The sequence below is a fragment of the Lagopus leucura genome, unplaced genomic scaffold (assembly GCF_019238085.1).
Source record: "Lagopus leucura isolate 7727_CA_CO unplaced genomic scaffold, USGS_WTPT01 Super-Scaffold_100004, whole genome shotgun sequence".
Classification (NCBI taxonomy): domain Eukaryota; kingdom Metazoa; phylum Chordata; class Aves; order Galliformes; family Phasianidae; genus Lagopus; species Lagopus leucura.
Window position 1 is genome coordinate 44,312,806 of NW_024962264.1, and position 24,169 is coordinate 44,336,974.

Consider the following 24,169-nt stretch of genomic DNA (forward strand, 5'->3'; position numbering starts at 1 on the left):
CAGCAGTTTTTAATAAGTCAGAAATTACTCTATGTTTTCAGCTTTACAAGAACAATTAAACATCAAAATCTACCATGAAACCTGGAGGCTGCATTTTTCCAGAAAAAATTGTGCTAGACACTAGTATTTTCTCAAGCATCCTGTTATTACCATGAAACAGAGGCAAGTGTTAAGCAGTCTATAATACTGTCATAAAGGAAGCAATAATGACGCAGATCCCTCCTGGAAAGCAATAAAATCTTGAATATAAGACCTAAAAAGACTTCATTACATAGTTCTCAATCAGTACAGTCTAAGTCAAGACTACTACAGTACTTCTCCATATTCTGGGTAAAAACTGGCTCCTTTTGCAGAGGTGCCAGTCTTACAAATCTTTGCAACCAGGATTTAAGCAAAAATCAGCATCTTAAGGCCAGGTTCTCAGATACATAATTTGTCATAAACATAGATGGTCTAATTTTTGAATCTCCTAGCACCCAAGTAACTTCAAGTGCAGTAAAACTATCTACAGAAAATTCCTGTCGTAGTATAGTCTTTTAAGTTCTTACATGAGGTTTGTTTAAAATCATGGCTTAAAATCTTTACCCAAAGATCCACGATGGTAAGCAGTTCACATACCAAAGGAGTTCAAACCAAAAAGTGCTTCACCTAAAATTCACCATCTAGAGAAAGACTGTACTTTCTTGCTGTAAAAGCAGATAAGTTTATGGTCATTTTCAGGTTTTTCTTAGCACTTTCGTATCAGTAGCAAAGGCTTTTGAGATCAGTAACAAAGTCTTTAGCAGAGAAGAATTTAAATTATTGAATATATTGCATTTGACAAAATCTAATTTATTAAATCTCTCTCTGTAAATTCAATTAAACACAAATTATTCATTTATTTGAAGAAACATTTAAGAATCCCAAGCTGCTTAGCATCCACATTTTGGTAAGCATTGAAAATACAGACACATAGAGAACCATTTTCCCAAAGCACAGGCATACAAATGAAACAGAACTAAAAACGAGTGAAGATAAAAAGGCTGTAGGAATATCTTCCTTGTGCCTCTCTTCTGAGGCATCTTGTCAGGAGATATATAAAGACTTACATGTAACAATGGCTTTAGAGGGGTTATTTTTGTATTTTTGGTTTTGGTTTTTTTTTTAGGGACACATTTTATTTCACTAATGAAACATTTTCAGGAACCAGGAGAATGACTTTCAAACAATTTCATTTTTAATTAATAAGAGCTGCAAAAAAAAGAGAGAGAAAAGAAAACAGCTTTGGTCTAACAAAATGCATGATTTTTTGACCCATCTGAAAAGAGTCGCTTTCTGCACTCCAGCATGTCACAAGAAGATTCCCTGAAGCAAACACAACACTTCACCTAGACCACTTAAGCCTTTCTCCCCTGGCACTACACGCTATCAAGCATCCTGCTTAGTAGCCAGCAAGCCAGAATTAATTCACGGAGCTCATAATAACGCTCTGGATCATCAGAAAGGCCACATGGCTTCCTGAGCAATCACTTCGGATGTCACAACTGAAGTCAACACCCTTGGATGTGTTCTGCAGCTATGCAAATCCTTTGCAATTTTATTATTTCAAACACCATGACCAAGATCCAGTTTGGTGACCAACAGATGAACATACTGAAAGATGAAAGATACTGAAAAGCCCAGGCATCAAGAGGTAGCTCTCAGAATGACTTTTGAATCTGGCATCAAATTTGGAGATGCATGATTGACCATGAAACAATCTCCTGGCCAAGGATAATTAGCACAGTATTTAATCATCCCACAAGTTTACCAGAAGACCTTTTGGAACAGCAGCTGAGGAACAGCATCACTCAGACAACCACCATGAAAGCAAGCAGAGGACAGTCCTACAAAAATACGAACTATTCACTCTAATATTAGCATTATCTTAGCCACATCCAAACTACCTGCCACCAACGTCACAGCCTTTCCCATCTAGGTGTTTAAGCAGCTACAAAAACACAAGCTTTTCTTATATATCAAAACATTAAGTGCAAGAGGATTGAAAGATGAATTGGCAAAACTAAACTCTGTACAGTCAAAGTTCATTTTCCTGTTTAAAGCTTTTTTCCATTCACTTACATGAAAGCAGGTTTTAATAGTTGAAGGATGTAATACAGTAGACATTTAAAAGGTCTCAGTTGTTCCCCAGATAATTCATGTCAAATGCCCTAGAGATGTGGTTTTTTTGTGTTTTTTTTTACATTTTCTTTTGTGGAGAATAATTAAATAATGCACGTCACTGAATTAGCAGTAATGCCATTCATTGATGGCAAACTAAAATTCTGGCTCCCTCTCATGGGCTTGTCTGTCTTCGTATTGCATCTTTACCTATTTTGGATGCGACAAGAAATTAAGGCAGTTGGTTTGCTAAAACTCTGCCGTAAGTAACTACAGATACTGATTTTTTACTTATTGCTTTATTGCAAAAAATTGCTGTCTTCTGTTACATACTATCTTAAATCTTTAGGGTATTAATGCAACCTTAGATTTTACATGGGCACTAGACCTTTAACTTGTGAAACAGAAGGCTTACCTGGTGGTTATAAGAAACCTATTTTACCAACTCAGTCAAATGTTTCAAGCTACATGCAGTCAGTGGAAAACAGTGAGGCAAGAAAATGAAATCTAGTAAAAGAAAGTCACAGACAGTGAACCAGGCAAAAATCACTTCACCGGATGGCAAGAAAGAGCATCTGAAAGAGTAGAACTGAATAAATAGTGCTACAAAACAGGAACAGATTTAGGAATAATAATCTCATACCTCAACAAACATGAAGTTATTCTATTCACTCTAATAACTTCAAGTTCAGTAGTAGTCTCATCATAAAATACCATATCATTTTAAAGAAACAGAAGCAACTTCAGTATTTTAACCAATTAGGAAAAAAATAACAGAAACCAATACTATCGTGTGTTACTTTTCTGGTTCTCTTGTGGTTTCATAGATTAAAATAGAATTTAAAAGGAGAGAAATGTTCCTTCCCTCTTCACTCCTCCAAGGCAAAGACCCTTCATGCAAATATGTGGTTGCAGCTCCAGACTTTGTGGTACTTCAGAACCACCTTTGTGGTACTTCAGAAACCTCATCATGCCTCTTTTCACCTGCCCAAAGAGTCAGTCATTGCTGTGGAGACAGCACAAAAGATCCCCTTCTCTTCAGGCATTACCTTTTCTTGCTCCATCTATCTACAGTCTCTTCTTGACTTAGCAAGGAAGAGATATGGTATTAGCTTCTTAGAAGACTGTCAAGCTACCTAAAAGTAGCAATGCAGTGCCATAAGTTCCAGCAGTGCCAGTGTCAGGAATTCATGGGAGTATAGAGGAAAACAGTGGTGGGAGGCAGGAAGGAACAAGGTAGATATTCACACGTCGGAGCATGAACAACTGACAAGGAAACAAGAAAGGAAGAGGAAAGAAAACTGAGGGATCTGCATAAGATTAAGCCTGGTTGGACCTCTGTGGGATTGGTAATAGATGTACGGTCAAAAAAAAATAAGAGGAGTGGGATTTTTGGGGGCAAAGGCAACGTAAAAAGAAAGGACACCAGAGACGATGCTTTTCTGAAATGAAAAGTGAAGCAGTCAATATCTAATAAAAGAAAGTTCTAAGTGTCAAAATCTCTCAGAAAGCACGTCCGCCTACTGTTAAAGCATGACACTGCTATCCCTAAAAGGGAATTGGTTTCTAAGTAGGAACAGATTGTAATCACTGACTCATCCACTCTGGGATTTTATAGCAAACTGATAAAGAACAAAAAGCTGGTAGAGGAGAAAAATAAGGATAGGCAGGGGGGATTCAAATAAGATTAGTTAGACATGAATTCTAAATAAAGATTAATATCACTGCCTTGTGGAACTGGGGACTTGTGAAAGTCAAGGTCATGAAATTAGCAGAAGGCAGGAAGTTCATGAGCCCATATGATGGCATTTAAAGGAGTAACTTTCAGCAGTATTTCTACTCTTAACATTTGCTATTACATACTATTTCAGGCTTCTTGAAACTGTAACTGTCATTTATTGCAGGTATCTAAAAATCCCCTGCTTCCATTTCAGAATTATCAACCATCTCTTTTAATACAAATAAGATGATTTTTTGGGGAAAAAAAAAATCATTCACTATATATACACTCTGCTGCAGCCATAAGAGCCAGTCACTCGTAAGAAAGGTCAATAGCTTGACTCTGTCCTTTTGCACTAATAGGATAGGCATTATTGGTAGGAACGGTCTTTACTGAACTACCGAATTAGATGACATAGATTACAAACTCTTCAAAGCCACAGAAAGCACTGTTAATTTCTGCTTTTGTAACTAATGCCCAACACAGATCAGATTTCTTTGCAGATTAAAAGGCATTTCAATCCTTTTAGGTATTTTTAATTTTATTTTTTTCAAATTAAAATTTCCCCAAGAATGTTCAGTATTCCTTCATTCATTCAAATTCATACTCTCAACCAAATAAACTATTTTCTTCCATTTACAACTTTGTAAAGATATCACAAAACCTATGTAATTTCTCATATGTACTTAATACGAATTAGAAGTTAATAAGCTGTAGCTCTTTTATTCTGCTGTGACAATCTTTTCAAGAAAGGAAAGCAAGGGACACATTACTAACTCAAATCCTGCTATTAAAAAATTTATAAATCAGATTTCCTATAGAAGTACTTGGAACTTGATAGGTTAATCAAATATACTCCAAATAGTCTAAGAAAGACATTGGGAGAGTTATCTGGATTAAGAAGAATTTGCAGGACCAGCCTGGTCAGCTCTGTGACTTTCAGACCCAGGCAGAAACAGATTATTTGTGATAATTTGTAAGGAAGAAACTGGTTTCTTCTGTAAATAAAATGACAATGCATTCTGTCTCTTTAATTTTCAACCAAAACACTGCATAATTTTTACAGTACTTGAATCATCAATACCCATTATCTCAGGGTCAACATTTTAGTCAGTATCCCTTTCATCTGTAGCCATGCTTTCATATGTTTTTTTGGTTTTGTTTGCCTTTTTTAAAATGTTACTGAAAGAATAAGTACAGCACAACTGATTTAAGGCCAGATTGGACGGGGCCCTGGGCAGCCTGGTCTGGTATTAAATGTGGAGGTTGGTGGCCCTGCATGTGGTAGGGGGGTTGGAGATTCATGATCCTAAAGGTCCTTTCCAACCCTGGCCATTCTGTGATTCATTTGCATAATCACTGAGTTAATGAAATCAAGCAAGAGTTTAAGCTTTTCTTATTTTTAAATCAATGTTCTTGCAATAAAATGCCTTATATTTTAGGCTTCTTAGGAGTTAGGCAGCATTAGTAAAATTGTGAGGGTACAGGAGTTGTTACATGATCAAATCTTTAATAAATAAAGACTGCAGTTGTGCAGGACTAATGAGTTGCACCTCAGTGAAGCACAGTTTTGCAACAAGAAAGCCACGCTGTACATTTTCCACCTGTCTGCATTTCTTCCTTTGACCACTAATGGGAACAGCTAACAGTGTTATATATTTATATAATATGTAATATTATTTATAAGAAATATTTTAAACTGTATATACAGAATTTCTATTTAGCACAACAAATAAAAACAGTGCTGTACACAAATACGGAATTAAAGTGTAATAGTGTTGAAGAGTATTATAGTATAAAACTCTGCATTAACTACCTAGACCTTGTAGAACTGAAAGGAAACCTTTTTAAAGAAAATTATTTTCTTCAAATTACATCCTCTAGTTGGTTGTTTTTGTATACTTTAAGTTTCATCAAGGAATAAACCACTATATTAACATGCTCAATTACAGACACTTTTACTGTCTATATTATATAGGAATATATAATTATAAATAGTAGATTATAACAGATCTAACAGAAAAAAAAAAATCATTAAAAATTACGGCACTATCCTGCTGAAAAATATATAGTCAAACCAAAATAACAGCTTAAAAACATCCTGAAGAACTTTCTAGTGAAACTTGCCTGAGGACTGAACACTTCTTACTTTCATGTCATCTCCAGATTCATTCCTTTATGAGCAATAAATCTTTCTTTACACAATAACACACGTTCCATGGGAAAAAATAGATTATGATTCAAAATAGTGCTATAATACAGATTTACCCTCAATTACATCAACAAAAATTAGCAATCTGAGCAGGACCCTTCAATGAAAAACCTTAACCAGCCATACTAGGAGAGTTTAGCTGCCCTTACTGCTTAAATGTTTACAGACAATGGAACTGAAGAATGAACTTGCCTTGAAGACACCTCTGCCTACTGCCAGTTCAGGACAGTGCAAATCTCTAGGAAGAACAACAGTGTGCAGTGAAACAAAGTAAAAATAGCAAAGGATGCATGGACAGCTCTACAAAAGTCATGCAAGTCTCTGAGCTGCATTTCAACTGAGAAATTCACTCAGATGAAAGCTTGAGGGCCACAGGGATCTCGTGTGGGAATCTACCTTGTGATATTAAATTTGAGAAGACAACCAATTCACTCACATTTCATAGATTTTCAAATTGAAGCTTATTCCAACTACCATTCAAATTCATTGCAATTGTAAGTCTAGAGATAGAGAAAATGAATCGTGAAGAAATGCTACAACATTATGCTGACTATACCAAGGTGTCTGTCTTCTTTGTAGGACCTCTTTGTTAAAATGAGGAAATAAATTATTTGCACAGCTGATTAACGCATAGTGATTCATTTAATTAAAGCCTTGCTGTTTGTACTTCCACTGAAGTGACTTAAAGTCCACAGTTGATTGCAACCACAGTCATCAGTTACTGTAAGAAAGAAATCTTTATTGGATAAGCAAGAAGAATGAAGAACGCAAAATACAGAAAGCAAATTAACAGAACAAATGAAAGAAAAATGGCTTTGAATGATACAAGTGAAATCAGAAAATTTAATAGAACAAAAAGGAACATTGGTTTTTCTCCCCTCCTAATTATTTGAAGGAAGAAAACAAAAAAGCCACATCTTGAAGAAAAACTGAAGCCTTTGGAGAGCCAGGAGAGAATTACCAATAAATATGAGTCTGAAGATTAACATTTTAACCTAGAAAATATGAAATGACAGAAGGAGCTAATGAAAAAGTATGTACAAGGGCTGCTTCAAAAGTAATGCCTCCTATTTCATCATGTGGGCCCACAATGACAGAGGCGGATGCAGGTGACAAAAAAGAATATTCTAACACAGAACATGTGTTAGGTTAGGTAGGTTATGAAAGAATGCTGATGGACTACGGGGAAAAAAAAGCTAGTTTTACTTGTCTTGGAATAAGAAATATGTGCAAATACTATACAGAAATGTATGTCTTACATACTTAATTTACAAAATTCATATTAGCCGATCTGAAGATGGTACTATAACTGACCACTCTCATACTGCTCTTCAAATACTCATTTGTTAAGCAATGTGTATTGTACCAAGGCTTAGCAAAGTGAAAAATGTGCTTTTTGAGAACTGCATGTATTGCATGCATAAATTAAGTCTATCCAAAAGGAACAGAAGGTAGCTCAGAACCTATCCTCCTTAGACACAACTGACATGCAAACATGATGAGGTTAGAGAGAGCAGGCAGGAAGCATCCTGCACTGACAGAGGAGCACATTTGCATCTTCCTGTTTTGAAAAAGTAAGAAAATACCCTACCTGTGTTACATTAACAGAAAACAGCTGACCATTTAAGGAAAGCTGCCAATGAAATCTGCCTATCATTCATTCTCTTTCCACATACCACACCAGTCAAACATACATTTTCACATAACATTCACAAGTAAGTCAGGACAAGAATCTTTTTTAATTTATATAGCAATATTAGTTAGACAGGACAGATTTTCCAAGTAACATGAGTAATTGCAAACAACAGAGTCAACATTTTTTGTAAAAAAAAAAAAAACAAAAACAAAAACAAATACAGCATCTCTACATTAGATAAACACCAAACCCAGTTTTACAGAAACGCAGAGTGCATGAACATACATTCTGAATGCTAGACAGAGCCCTGCAACCAAATTTTGACTGGAGCTGCCTCTACAGCTAGAGTAAGTTCATGATAGCTTTTGTACTTACCTTCACACTGACTTCACAGATGAAGCTCACTGATGAATATGTTTGCCCCACATTCCAAATTGAATGCTCTAGGAAGAAGTCATTACCTGTCATTCACAATTTCAAAATTCTTCCCAGGCAAAATAATAATAATAATAATAATAATAATAATAATAAAAATAAAAATCAAATAATAAAACAAAAAATAATAATAATAATGATAATGATGATAATAATGATGATGATGATGATGATAATAATAATGACAATAAAATAAAATAACCTGAATGGACAAAACCCTTTGCTGCTGTCATTCCACTTTCAGAGGAAACAAGCACAATTCAGTATGTTTTCAGCATCTTCCAGTACTCAATAGAACTGAAGCATCTAAGGAAGCTGAGTTGTAAATATTTCACAAATAACCAAACATTCAGAAACCCTGCAGAAATTAAAATAGTACAGATCTGTCCTGGTAAAAGCCTAAATGCACTAATTCCCAGTGGTAGCATTCTGCAAACATGCTGTATTTCCCAAAAAATCTCTCCTGGCAAAATGAGAGCTGCTTAGTAGACTGGAGACTATGTATATCTTTGCATGACTTCAGTGATTGAAATTAAATATTTGCTGGTGTGTGCAGCGGGTGTTTGTTTTTTTTCCCATTAAAAAAATGGGCAAAAAGCACACACAGAGTATTTCGTAGTACAGTAACACATACATTACATCCTTCCTTTATTATGATAACATTTTTTTCTGTTGTATAGGTTAGAGTACAGAGATTAAAATACAAACTTCAGTATTCAGTTATCTGCATTTTCACTTCAACTTAATGTTAACTGAAGACATCATTTACAGTGATCAGCACAAAATCTGCTGGGGGAAAAAAAAAAAGCAGCACTAAAGGATCAGCAGAAAAATGTTCCCTTACCTTTTTTAAGATGGGGTGTGACGTTCTATATTTTCACAGTCTTCCTTCCTCTCTCAAAGAGGGATTTTTCTTTAATGAAAGCGATCAGAAAGCAGAATATGCTGCTAAGGCCATGTGGTTAACATTCTTCTCCCACACTGTCAAGGTAAAAGGGGAAAAGAAAGAATGTTAATTCATGTTTTTAAGATCACACCTTTTTGCTTTCTCTCTTTCTGGGGTTCTTATAAGCTGAGCAATTCCTGCCCGCCATGTCTTTTGCAAACAGTCTGAGATGCTGCAGTTAAAAAACAAAACAAAAAGCAGCCAAACCAGAGAAAGATGGAAAGATAATGCAGTAAGAGAAATTTTCATTAGTTTCAGATTTCCCTCTAAGAGTTTCATACAAAATGTTCTTCTTACCTTTTCTAACTACTGAAATAGCAACTTTCTTATGTTTCCTGCCAAACAGTCATAAACTGTGATTCTAACTCAATTATTTTTCATGAAAAATATGGCAATGGCTTTAACTGTAGTTTTGGCTGAAATAAAAATGTGGTATTTGATTCCAGTTATTTCTTTTGAGGAACTAACAACTTCCAAAAATTAAAATGAGAATTTACTGTAATTTCAATTTTATTCCAACTACAGGATAAATTTTAAATACTCTTCCAGCAAAAAGTATGGAATACTTTTTTAACAAAAAAATTTCTTACCTCAAAATAATCAAAATTTAGTAATCTATTCAATATAGTAATATATTCTGTGAAAGAAGAAAACTTTAAACAGATTAACAGAAATTGTAAAATTGCACAAAGCTGAACTATTAACAAAGTTTTATTTTGTTTTCACTAGGCTTTTAGTTTTGCATTGAAAAAGTTTGAAACTTTGTAATTTTAAATAAAACCATGCTGCTGAAGTTTTCTTATAAGAATTTTGACTTTTATTAAGGCACTTGCTGTCAGATGAAGTTCCCAGGGACTGGAAAAAGGAAAACATCACTCCCATCTACAAAAAGGGGAGGAAGGAGGACCCAGGGAACTACAGGCTGGTGGGCATCACCTCTGTGCCTGGGAAGATCATGAAACAGATCCTTTTGGAAGACATGTTAAGGTACATGAGGGACAAGTGGTGATCTGAGACAGCCAACATGGCTTCACCAAGGGAAGGTTGTGCCTAAACAATCTGGTGGCCTTCTATGACAGAATGACACCACTGGTAGACAAACAGAAGGCAACTGATGTCATGCACCTGGACTTCTACAAGGCCTTTGATGTGGCCCCCCACCATATCCTTATTTCTAAATTGGAAGAGAGATGGATTTGAAGAGTGGACTATTCGGTCAATAAAGAATTCGTTGAAAGGTCACAGTCAGAGTGTCGTGGTCAATGGCTCTATGTTCAGGTAGAGGCTAATTATGAGTGATGTTCTTCAGGGGTCCATCTTGGGACCAGTACTCTTCAACATCATTACCAATGACATAGATGATGGGATTGAATGCACTGAGCGCACCCTCAAGTTGGCTGATGACACCAAGCTGAGTGGTGTGGTTGACAAAGCAGAAGGAAGGAATGCCATCCAGAGGCATCTTGATAAACTCAAAAAGTGAGCCCTTCTGAAACTAATGAGGTTCAACAAAGCAAAGTACAAGGTTTTGTACTTGGATCAAGGTAATCCCAGTTATGTATGCAAACTGGGAGAAGAACTCCTTGAGAGTAGCTCCACTGAAGAGGACCTAGGGCTCCTGGTCAAAGAAAAACTTGGCATGAGCTAGCAGTGTGTGCCTGCAACTAGGAAGGTCAGTAGCATCCTGAGTTACATCAAAAGAAGGCTGCCCAGCAGGGAGAGGGAGGTGATTGTCCCCCTCTGTTCTGCTCTCATGAATCCCCAGCTGGAATATTGTGTTCAAGTCTGGGGCCCCCAGAACAGGAAAGTTGTGGATCTTTTGGAGAGGGTCCAGATGAGGACCATGAAGATGATCCAAGGGCTGCAGCATCTCCCCTGTGAAGACAGGCTGAAGGAACCAGGCTTGTTCAGCCTGGAAAAGAGAAGGCTATGGGGAGACCTAATTGCAGCCTTCCAATATTTAAAGGGAGTTTATGAACATGAGGGAAATCAACTTTTTACACAGATAAGATAAGGGGGAACGGTTTTAAACTAAAGAAGGTTTAGATTAGACGTCACAGGGAATTCTTTTTTTACTTAGTGTGGTGCTGGAACAGGCTGCCCGGAGAGGTTTTGGATGCCCAGTCCCTGGAGGTGTTTAAGGCCAGGTTGGATGGGGCCCTCGGCAATCTGATATTGTACTGGATCTCGCAAATGGCAATCCTGCCTGTGGCAAGGGGGTTGGAACTTGATGATCCTTGAGGTCCCTTACAACCAAAGCCATTCTATCATTGTTAACTTCCATATGTATACAACTAAAAAAAATTGAGTATCAGATAGACATTTTATAGCATCTATCCTATTCTTATACTGCATTAAATAGTATTTCTTATATTCATTCACACAGTCATTTGTATCCTCAGGCAGCTACAAACAAGAATAGGAACAACGTGATAAGAAAATCATAGAATCATAGAATTGCAGGGGTTGGAAATGATCTCAAGAGATCCTCGAGTTCAGCTTCCCTGCTAAACCAGATACCCTACAATAGGTCACTCAAGTTGGCATCTGCATGGGTCTTGAATATCTCCACAGAAAGAGATCCCACAACCTCTCTGGGCCGCCTACTCCAGTTCTCCATCACCCTTACCATAAAGCAGTTCTGTCACATGTTAGTATGGAACTTCCTACGTTCAAGTTTTAGGCCATTACTCTCTGTTGTATTGCTACACACCACCAAGAGCAGCCTCACCCATTTGCCTCCCACCTCCCTTTAGATATTTATAAACATTTATCAGATCCTCTCTCAATTTTCTTTTCCCTAAGCTGAACAGACCCAGGCTACTCAGTCTTTCCTCATACAGGAGACGCTCCAGGCCCATTATCATCTTTGTGGCCCTCCACTAGACACCTAGGATATCCCTTTTTTGAACTGGGGAGCTCAAAACACAGTAGTCTAAACGTGGCCTCAGCAGGGCAGAGTAGACAGGGAGAATTGCCTCCCTCGACCTGCTGGCCACACTCTTTTTAATGCACCCCAGAATACCATTGGCCTTTTTAGCCACAAGAACGATGCTCCAATTCATGAGACAGGGCTGCAGCAACTCTAACAGAAGAGCTTGCCAACAGCCTGTGAGCATCAGACTGTGGGATTCTTAGCTTCAGTATTCAGCTGCTGCTGAAGTTCATAAGGCTGAGTGTGCAAGTGGATGCTCTCAGGATGCCAGGACGTCAATACTGGAAATCAGGGCTGATCCTATAGAAAATGTATGTGGAGGTGGAGGCAAGGTCAGCTCAAGCTGAGAAATGACAAATTAGTGCTCTGTTGACTGACTCTACACTACTCGTAACATTCAAGATGTAGTCAAGGCGTGAATGGAACGTGAAAAAACATCATGAAAACATCCTGAACTCATCAGTCCAAATTAAAATAAAATAGTACTACTCATATGCTGTGACAAACTGAAAGTCTCAATCTGCTGATAGTTGTGAATAACCAGGAACTTCAGATGTTAAAAATCTCATATATGCACATCAGCTTCAGATCTAAGTTCCACACAGTGAATCAGAACTGCTCTCTTATTTACAGACACAAAATGCAGTAATGAGAAGAGAACATGCAACAGTTTGAGCATGGAAAGTCTGCGACCTGCAAGAGCATATCAGGCCAAAATTGTTCTAGCAAAACAGGCAGAAATCTACTCATTTTTCATCAGAAAATACCTCCTTCCCACCAGTAATTAATTGTCAGTTCAAAGACCTCTGCTACTTTTTAATCTGTAAATCCTGGATGCAACCAAAACCCATTTCCAGAGCAGACTCTCCAGCACCCCTATTCTTCAGACATAACGTAGCTGCTGGAGTAGATAGGCTTTCAGTGAAGCTGGCTGCTAATTTCATATTTCCCTGACCTCCCTGCAACTGACTTATTTATTCTGATGGCTGTAGCACAGCAGGCCCCAGGAGGCCAATGTACCTGCACAGTAAGCAAGAGGCTGTGGCTTTCTGAACTCGTAGGGATAATATAGACTTCTAGTGCTCAAGGTTAAAGGAAAAGAAAAAAATTACTGTTCACTAGCAAGCTCATGAAGCATTCCAGCAGATTAAACAAAAAAAAGTCTTCCTTATGTTTAATAGCATTCTTTTATCCTCCCAGGGGAAGAAGTGGATACAGGTATATATGGAAACATTTTGATGAAAAGGAAATTCCAGCAGCAGTCTGGAAGGGAAGACCTGGTCCTTGCAAGATTATTTCAGGAAACTATTCTACTCACATCTTTCTGAAGCAGTAGTAAAATTCTGTGCAATGTTAGAAATATACATTTCTAGCGTAGAAAGTTAAGTAGACACACACTCTGCATAACATTAAGAAATAAAATCACTGCATCCCACAGTAATAAGTAGCCCCCAAAAGCAATGAGGTCAGGAGCTAGCATCCATGAAAACTCTAACCAGAATGGAAATCAGGAAAGAAAAAGTTGCTTTAGTTTCTCAAGCTGTTGTTGGAGGTCAGAGAGCATTATATTCTGCATTTTACAATCTACACTTTGCCTCAAGAAATAATAATAGTGCAAAACTACAGAACAGAACAAGGCCATTATAAAAGCAGTTCCCTGAAAATAGCTACCATAGTACTAGATTTGCAAGTGGTAAATTGACTGACTGGTTTATTTACAGCTTCTCAGACTATAGTTGTTCATAGTCCAGAGAGCTGTTATTTTGCCATGCAGTACAAGACAAGTAGGCATGTCAGCATGTCAAGCCATCAAATATTTATATCAGCAAAGGGCTCTCCTCTACCTTCCACCCCTGTCTACAAATACCCATTCATATCAACAAATTCTGTTTTACTAAGAGCATATTTCTACTTCTCAGCATAGCTGAGTAAAGCTATTTATTCCAAGAGGAAAATAATAGTATCACTAGGTAAATATAACTATCCTTACTCACACTGCTTTCTTTCCAATGCAAAAGAAGCTTCTAATTTAAAGGAGAATAAATAAATAAATAAATATATAATCAAACAGAGAACGCCAATATTAACAACTCCTTTAAAAAAAAAAAAAAAAAAAAAAGCAGTAGAACACATATCTTTCAGTTTAAATAGTGAAAACTGTGAGTCTGTGTTTCTTATTGCAAGGAAGATGATCCCTCTATGAAGTGAAAGTTTTCTGTAGAACCTGGAAGATCATTCTACACTAGAAACAGCGTTAGCCCATTTAACAATTGTGGTTCTCAAATCAATTTTAATAAAATAACTATCTCACAAATTAATTATTTTACACACCTATAAAAATATAGAAAAATCGATCTATTTTTTCAGACTACTTACTCCATAAAATCTTGCCATGAGTGTTAGCTATGAAAAGCAGCAGAGTTCAGAAAAGCACTTCTGGCATAGTCAGATTTAGGAAACAAGTTAATAATAAGACACAAGTTTTACTAATAACTTGTAATAAATTTTGATACCTAAATTTAGTTTGTAAACTAAAAACAAAACTGAAGAACATCACACATTTCCTTGGTGTGTTGCACATCACACTATTTCATTGCTTCGGATTCCTGTCTCCGACAATGCATCTCTTAGCATCTGCAAATGCTAATAGCTAAAAGAATAAACAGCCTCTTGAGATTCTATTTCCATTTTTATCACTTGATAAAAAAAACTTGAGTTAGACTCCAGTTTCTCTCGGGCCAACTCCTGAAAGAACACAAGCCCCAGACATTCATGTATGCATGTGCAAATACACAGATAGAGGTGCAGAAATACTGTGCTTATCTAGCAGCAGACATTTTCCCCATAAGGGATGAAATACCGGTTTCGGCTCATCTAACTTTGTTTTCTTTCATGAGTCTGGGGTTTAAACTATTTGAGTGCAAGCAATCTCCTTTACTCCAAATACCACAGTGCATTTAGAGAAAATAATAGCCAACAGATATGATCTGACCTGCCCTTTCCTAGTTTTCTGCAAGATACCTGGCTTTTTAACAAAATGCTTTTGAAAATCATCAAAGCGAATTCTACTTCAAAAGGAGCTACCATCATACTAACGGGTGTACCTCTCCTTTCCATCCAAACACAGATGGCAAATCATTCCCTTGCTACACACGCAGGAAATAACAACCAAACAGGCTGGACAACTTGTGCCCTCCCTTCTCAGCCAAAACTACATTTTTATGCACTTTCTTGAAAGCCAAGCAAGAACCTAAAGGTTCAGAACTAGTATTTAAAAGCACTACGAATAGCAGAAAATGTAAAAGTCATGGTTAATAAATCATCTGCCAAAGAAGAGCACATGAATCCTGGGATAAGTTGCTTAGGCAACTTAGCACATCTGTTATCATCGGTACGTATCATGTCCTGAAATGACAAGACCTCATAAAATATAATTTCGTTCATGTAACTGCTAGGAGATTAGGAAAAAATATAAGCAGCAAAAATGGTCAACTGTCAGTTTTCAATACCAGAATTGGTCAGATGGGGGGATCCCAGATCTCCTTGCTTTGCCTTGCAAGAAACCTTCTTCTGAGGTGCAAAGCCACATAAGAAAACTAAGGAAGAAAGAAACAAACAAAACAAAACACAAAGAAGATCTGAGCTGATTTTCAGTCATATTCCACAAGCCACAATAATACCTACAAGGGCACGTAATAATCTAGAAAAAAAGAGTATTACGATGGAGCCAGGCTCTTTTCTGTGGTGCCCAGCGAGAGAACAAGAGGCAGCGGGCACAAACTTGAACAAAGGAGGCTCCCTACAAATATCAGGAAACGATTTTTGACTGTGAAAGTGACCAAGCATTAGCACAAGCCACCCACATGGAGTTTCCTCCTTGGAGATCTCAAAAAGACACCTGGACATGGGCCTGGGCACCTGCTCTGAGCATCCCTGCTTGAACAGAGAGGTGACCAAATGGACCCAAAGGTCCCTGCCAACCTTAGCCACACTATGATTTTGTGAAAATGGAAGAGAACAAATCCAGAAGGTAGCATACATGCTTAGGAAGTAAAACCAGGAAAAATGTCCTGTTTTTTCTCAAGGGTAGCCCTGTTTTATAATAAACCAATAAATGACATAAGTAAGTACGACAAAACTGAATTAACCTTGTTGGACCTACAGAACCACTGCCACTGACATAATATTGGGTCAGACTGACACCATTAACAAGTTATCTCCCCAGTAAAGGTCACATATGTAAAACTCAAATGCTTGCAACAGGCAGAGAAAGAAGGAAGTTTGATCTCCCAAACAGGAGCAGAACAGCCTTCTCAGAAAACCTTGTCGGGCCTTAATACGAAAAACAGATTTTGCAGAGCTAACAACCCCCTGCTCGTGCACACTTGGCAGCTGTGTGCCCTGCTCACCTCTGTGTCACTCAATTCACTGCAGCACAGTGAGGGGCAGTGAAGGTTAATTCCATTTGCACAAGAAAGGAGCAGCACAGCATCTAAAGACATGGGGACATGCAGATGGGTAAATGAAACTGTTTGGTCTGCGCAACCTGACTGCTGATGAGGGATGAAGAAGAGAAAACGTAGCTGGGTGTAGTGGAGCTTGATGGCATTGCAGTGAAGAACAAGTACATTAACGAATGGGTACCTTTTTGCAAAGCATTAATGTGTAGCAATGACGTAGTATAAGCAGAGCATGCTGCAGTTTTTCCTTAACTGATGTTTAACAACAGCTAAATCAAAATAAAACCATGGTTTCACCTGTGATGTAGTGTGTTACAAACGTTAGAGAGAACTCCTCTAGGAGACTAACCCTCCAGCAGAGCTCTTCGCACTTGGCTAACCTCAACTGGGGGAGGTTACTTAAGTGTGAATCGAAGTGCGCTTCATTGAAGTGCTCAGCTATACTTACGCTGGCAGAATTTAAGAAATAAAGAAATTAAGGAGAATTCTACTTATCCTTGAGCGGCTGAAGCCTCTATTCTGCACAGCTTCTATGCACAGGTGTTTTTTTTTTTCCTTTTAAAACAGCATAACATGCTCTTTCCCAAGCACCACAAACATCTTCAACTAAAAATGTTTTTAACACACTCTGGAAGCGAAAAGTAAAACATTACTGTTTCTTCATTTCATTGCAAAGACTGATTTCTTTCATTCTGTACACTGTGCAAATTAGAATTCTAATGTCCAAAAGAAAATACATTATAGCTTCTCTCGTACTACTTTAAAATGATAAGGAAGGTCATCAGTTGCTGCAGGATATTTTTTTGTCCCATGGATTTTGAAGGTAATATTTCTTCTGTTCTTTTCTACCCACTTAAAATGCAAATAAAAACACTGATGGCTTAAAAAATAGTTCCCGAGTATATACAGACAATATTCCGAACAATTAGAAAAATTGTTACTTCCAATACTATGTGACCAGATTCCATCAACTTTATTTAATCTAAATTGAATTCTGCGCTACAGGCTGACTTAGATGAAGCTATAAAATTGCCTGTGGAGTAGGATCCTGCTCCACATGCATAAAATACTTGCTACTTATTTGCAAAACAGTCAACAGAACTTAAAAGTGGAAGAAAAAAAATGGGCACAGGAAAGACTGAAACTCTTTCCTAAGGAACCTCACATGTGCAAAGTGCACAGGGAGCACAAACCTCATGGATTAATTATGCCTAACTCCAACATATACCCAAGCACAGAATGGGAAGAGAGGAGTTTCTTGCAATGACCTCCTGAATCAATAGAGAAATCACTAACAATCTGTTTCAGTTAGTTTCTGGTGCAGAAATAAATTTGCCAGCAGCCTTGGAAGCCCTCTGAAGAATGCACTACATAAATATAAATCATTAATGAACTGAGTGACCTCACCCTTGGGTAACTAGAGAGACACAAATACAACACTCCAGAAGTAGAAAGTTTTCTAGCTGGCAGTGCCATGCACCAGCAGGCAGTAAACACAAGAGCATCCATCCTCATGATGCTGAAGCAGATTCCTTTTGACAAGCTTTGTGTTTTTATCTCAACCACCACATCAGTGGCAAAAAGCAAAGACTTCTGAGGACAAACCAGTGAATGATTCAATAATTAAGAGGAGATCCCTGCCTCATCTCTACATTTCAAAGGCTTGCCAGAAATGGAACACTTGACCGGAGTGAAAATACATTTTGCTACAGTCAACAACACAAAAGTAGTGATTAATATGCAAGATGCTAAATGATGCAAAGCTGTTACTGCAGACTGCAACTTGTGGTTTCCACTACGATCCTATGGAAGAAGGGGACCAAATGTTCCATCAAACACTTCTCAAGCAACTATCCAACTCCTTCAGCCCTGCCACGCCATGAGAACTACTTTCATCAGGTGTGAACATAGATTGAAAGTACCCAAATGGCAGGCCCTGTGAATTCAAGGTTGTGCTTGACAGAGATATTTTCAGTCATTGACAGAAAAATTTAGTTACTCTAAATTTTCCTGACAATTACAAGTTACTTAATGGCATCATGAAGAGAGCAGTTCTTTAAGTGGAGTTTAAGCGAGGACAGGATAGTGAGAACAGGATGGTGACTCTGCAAGACCAGTGAGGTTGTTCAATGCACAAGCTCTACAATGGAGGGAAACAAATGCAACAAATAAATATAGCGTTTCTAAATCTGCAAAGCAGAAGAAACACCTCTGGTAAAGTGACTGTAATAAGCCAGTGTTTCTCTGGACAATTCTGTGGGGTCAGAGGCTCTGTGAATGCCATGCTAAGCTGAGTTTTCTTCTCTCTGTAGAGAGAAATGACAGAGGAGCACTACACTGGCAGTTCCCTCCTCCTAACAGCTCTACACAGCAAGGAAACTCACAACTGAATGTCATACCAGCTCTTGGAAATCATTTTAGCTAACAACCAGACTAAGCTGCCTCTTTTGCTTTGCGTTTAAGAATTTGTTTTCTAACTAGCTATACATGCAAATTAAGCATAATATTGTTCCAACTGGCCTCAGACAGTTTTTCAATCTGTTCTGATAAGATAATTTGACCCTCAAATTGCAGCTGTGGATTACAGGCTGCCCATTACCTCCATCCTAATGGATGCTTTTGCTTGCTTGTCACCCAGATTCACATTACCCTCTCCCATTTGATACATCATTGCTTAGATGGTAGCAAATGGTGCAGAAGGGTTTCTACTTTTTCCCTCTTGTAAAACTGTTATCTCGAAATTAAGAAATAGGGTTGCAGAGACTTAGCACTCTCTCTCCCCGCAAGAAATCTGTATGCAAAAAGTTGTTATCCAGACAAGATTAATACCACTTAATGATAATCAATAGTTCTATCCCTGAAGCGTTTAACCTCCAAAATCTTCTCGCTTTATATAAGACAGAAGGTAGAAAATTGAAAGATACAATAATTTCCTCAATTTCTTCAAATTATCCTGGACAAACCTCTGAAAATAACACCTTGTATGTATTTCCATGGAAAATACAATAGATAGAAACAGAACAATAACACTATTTGATAAAGCAAATTCTTAACTATAAAACACTGCTTTTCAACATAGTCAACACCATGAGCTACACATTTTCATTAGTGATGAACAAGAATCTGCGTGCCATGCTTGTAAAAATCTGCACTAGCAGAGATGACCTACTGTCACCACTGCTGAAATGCACCACCCACTGCCTCACTGTGCTCGCATTCACTGTCTGCTCTCCATAAATGTTCAGCAATTGTTGATGAATGTCAATGGGTGCCTTCTTTTTTTTTTTCCATGTAGAAGAATTTAATGATATAGCTTTGCTTCATGCATTTCTATATCAGATGTCATTTTGTCAGACTGTTTCTCTGCTGTTATCTGTCACACAGCAACAAAATGTAATGGTATACTGGTGGGAAGGTTCAACCTCTACCACCCTATCAGCAACATCCACTTCTGACTTTATGGGCCAAGATAACAAAAATAGGAGGCATTACTTTTGGAGCAAACCCCACATAGTAAAAGCAAAAGCATCAAAGTAAAAAAGCCACTGACAAGGACTTGAGAGCAGTAATTGTATTCTTATTGGCATGTAACATGACTCTTTAGTTTACCCCCCTTTTGAAACAACTCACACAATGCACTACAGTCTAATTTTTCTTTCAATTTCACAACATTTTCAGGAACAAAATCTATAACTTTTCCAACAAGCACATTAATATCTGTCCATCTGACAGGCAGAACTACCTCTTAGCAGCAGCCAAGTTCCTAAGCCTCCTAGCAGCGCTGTTAAGTAACGTCAAAGGTAAAACAGGTACACGCTTATAAGCAGATACCTATGCACCCACTCAGGCACACACACACAGTCAGTCTTCAGGTTTTTATAATACTTTAACAAAAGCTTCAAAATTTAAAGAATTTTACTTGTCTATCCCAACTTGATCTAAGCTGAAAATAAATACAAATTAATCTCAGCACTAGCCAGGAGAATTAAATGGACCACTAATAGAGCAAAATATCTTTTAAACAAGCTAAAACTAAATGATATCTATATCTGAGGGGACTTAAAAAGAAATAACAGGTCTTTTAGAAATTCCGTCTTTTATCCCCTCCATCTAAGCAGGGAGACATCTCAGAACATATTTGAAAAAATGCCAATTTAGCATGTACAGATTTGCCAAGGAAAAACAAAATATAATTTAAAAACCTTTACTGTTTTGTTTTATTTGAACTGCAAGGCCTTCCTGCTGAGCTGTTTTTCACCTCCAGGAAATACACTGAATTTTATGTAGTTATTCAAAAAGTCATCCTTTGATAACTGTGATTGGCTGCAACTCCCTCTCTCGGGAAAGATTAATGTATGCTTGTTTTTCAGCGTCATACTTTCAGTTCATTTTAACAGCTCTGTCTTCCAATAAATTGAAGCAGCAGAGGAATATCTTTACTGTGTTTATTTTTCAAGTCAGAAAATGCACGTTTTGCAGAAGCTGTTCCTTGCCAAAAGAAATACATGTTAGATGCTGAAGCCTTTAAAAAAAAAAAAAAAAAATTGTAAAATGAACTACTGGTTGATACAAATTCATTAGTAAACTCTTTATTATAATATTTCATGAATTCTTATTGGATTTTTTTTTTTTTTTTAACGATAAACTTTTAGAAACATTCCTCTATATGAAAGTTGTGGTGAACACTGTATGTTGCCTAAAGCAAGTGACTTTTTAAGCAGTTCAGATATCCCTATTCAGGTAGACCTGGTTGTGCCATCCATCACCACCACCACAATAAACAGAAAATATATGGAGAGAGAGGAAGAATGACATATGTACAGCAATAGCAGTATAGCAGTACATGCCTGTCTTTGCTTTAGTATTTTGCAAGACTGTGTAAGTTTTCACTTACACACATCATGCCAGCAGATATTTTCACTCACTTGGAAACCTTTGTGTTCTCTATCTCCACATCAAAAGAAGGACAGATGATAAATTCCTCCAGTGCTATTTTTATTTCATTTCCAGTATATAATTGCACCACTCACATGATTTCTCCTGTTCTCTTGTGTTCTCCTGGACAAGCACTGAGTCATTCTGTAAGCTGGAGATGCATCTAGCATGCTTGGCCCTGCTGCCAAATAACAACTACTGACAATCCTATAGAGCAGTGTTATTTTTGTTTTATTATTATTATTTTCTGCAACAACCTTAAAAGGGCATCTTCAGCAGCAAGGTAGCAGAAAATAAAGATGTCAACTGTCAGTCACAGAAACACTTAAATGCACCCACTTTCTGTCAGCAAGAAGATGCCTAGAGCAAGAAGACAGCCAGAAATGTGAAAGAAAGCAGGTTCCCGCAGCATGCCCCATGGGGAAGATGAAAGTAACACACAACAAGGAGATGGGAACAAAGACTGCTGTGGTATTTCTGTGGGCACTTGTGCTCTAAGTATCATTTCCAGAAACACACACACACACAAACACACACAAAAAAAAGGAAGCAGAAAGAAAAAAAGCAAACATCTTCTCTGGAGGAACAGGTTCTCCCAATGGGATTCAGGTGTTAATCCAGAGCTGCCTGTGAGGAGAGGCCAGGGCCACCTGGTGCTGGACACGGCTGGTTCTGAGGGTACCACCATCAAGTGCAGCTGAGCCCCACACAGTGCTAGGCACCTCTGGGAAAACGTGTGTAGGTTGCTCTGAAAGTAACGCCTCCTATTCATTTTCATGGAAACCACAACAGTTATAAAAAGTGGAAAAACACTGTTTGATAGAGCAAATTCTCAGCTACAAAAGACTGTTTTCCAACACAGTCATTACCATCAGCTATGCACTTTCGCCAGCAATGAGCAAGAGCCTGCATGCTACATGCAAAAAAATTGCATCAGCAGAGGTGGCCTGCTGTTTCACAGCTGCTGTGACAGCTTTTTTGCTGAAATGCACCACCCACCACCTCACATCCACAGCTTGGTCTCCACGAACACAAGCATCGATGAATGCCAGCGGGTGCCATTTTTACACCTTTGCTCCATGCATTCTTCCATGTCAGATGCCATTGTGTAAGATTGCCCCTCTGCTGCCACCTGTCACATGGCAACAACATGGAATGGGATACGGGCAGGAAGGGTCAACCTCTCTGCCATATCACCAACATCCACATCTAACCTTTGGGGCCAACATAATAAAATAGGAATCATTATTAGAAACAGTTCCTCAGCTTGGTATCTGTGATATCAGCACTCCCACAGATCGAAAAATAAAAATTGTTGCAGTAACTTCCAGCATTATTTCACTTCAGTATTTCAGCATATTACTCAATATTAAATAGAAACACTTTTCAGTGGTGCTGGAATGACCGATTGCTCCCACCAGGAATTAAGAAATTTAATTGATGGAAGCAGTTACGTTTTAGAAAATTCCATAGAAAATAAAAAATTAGAAAAATTGTTTGTTTTTTACTTAAAAAAAGGAAATACGAAGAAGGCAAAACTAAGGAGAGCTACATGCCAGCTATAGAAGCTGCATGCATATCAGCACCAGGAAACATGAGGCTCAGCTATAAAAGCATAGGCAGGTGAGCAAACAGAGTACTGGTTCTGATACCCCACTTCAAGCAGATGAATCATTTGGCTAAAATTGGGAATGTTCTTTTCAACATCTATTTTTAAATAAAACATCTAAGAAGCATTCACAAGATTTCTGTAATCTCTATTTCAATTCCCCAGAAATACCAAAATACTACCAGAAATGTCTGTCCCAGAGCATTGCTGCCAGAATCTCAGAATAAAATTCCAAAAAAAAAAATTCACGTGGAAGCATACTGCAAATGTTTCTAGCTTGTTCTGTCTATGTTTAAGGTTCAGTGAGCTTAAACAACCAGTCTAAGTACGCACATCTATGACAAATGCACCTTCATCTCTTTGACAAGTCCATCTCCCCTTGATACTAGAAGAAATGATTCCCTATGCTAAAAAGAACAAACAGTGGAAGGCACTCAAAACATTATCAAAAGACAGCTTGAGGGGGAGGAAAGTTCACTTATTTGAAACAAAAAACCATCTGAACACTGCTAAGTTTCCATGGGATTCTTCATCTGATTATTTTTAACAGCAGCATATATAAAGAGGCTATGCTGATAAATGAAAAATACAGCTTTCCCCAACTGTCAGCTTGGCTGTTTTCTACTTAACAACTGAAAAGCCTTAAAATTTGTCCACACCTTATTACATATTAAAATAGATAGCATTGTTTTACATAGTATGAAAAAAAATACGTTAGTTTATATAAGAAACCCTATATGCTTTATTATTATTGACAAATGTTACAACTTGTAACGTACTGGAAGATAATAGAATTGTAACCCTCTGGCCAAATCTACTGCCTAAATTTTCTTTGGAGCCAAATTACATCGCATTAAATTGTGTTATAACGTGTAAAATTGCAATTACACTTCAGTAATTTGGTTTAAATTGAACCAATGCATTTGCCATGAGCTAATCACAGGCAGGACAGGCACATTTTACATTTGTGGAGAAAACTGAAGTAATCACACTTCCTTCTATGTAGGTCTAGTAGTAATCTATCATTTTATGTAGGATAACAGTATTCATCTTCACTTTTCACCATTCCTGCTCAGTATAATTGTTACTCATATTATTAGGGGTTTCCTGTTCAATTACATCAATATTGTAATTAATGAATA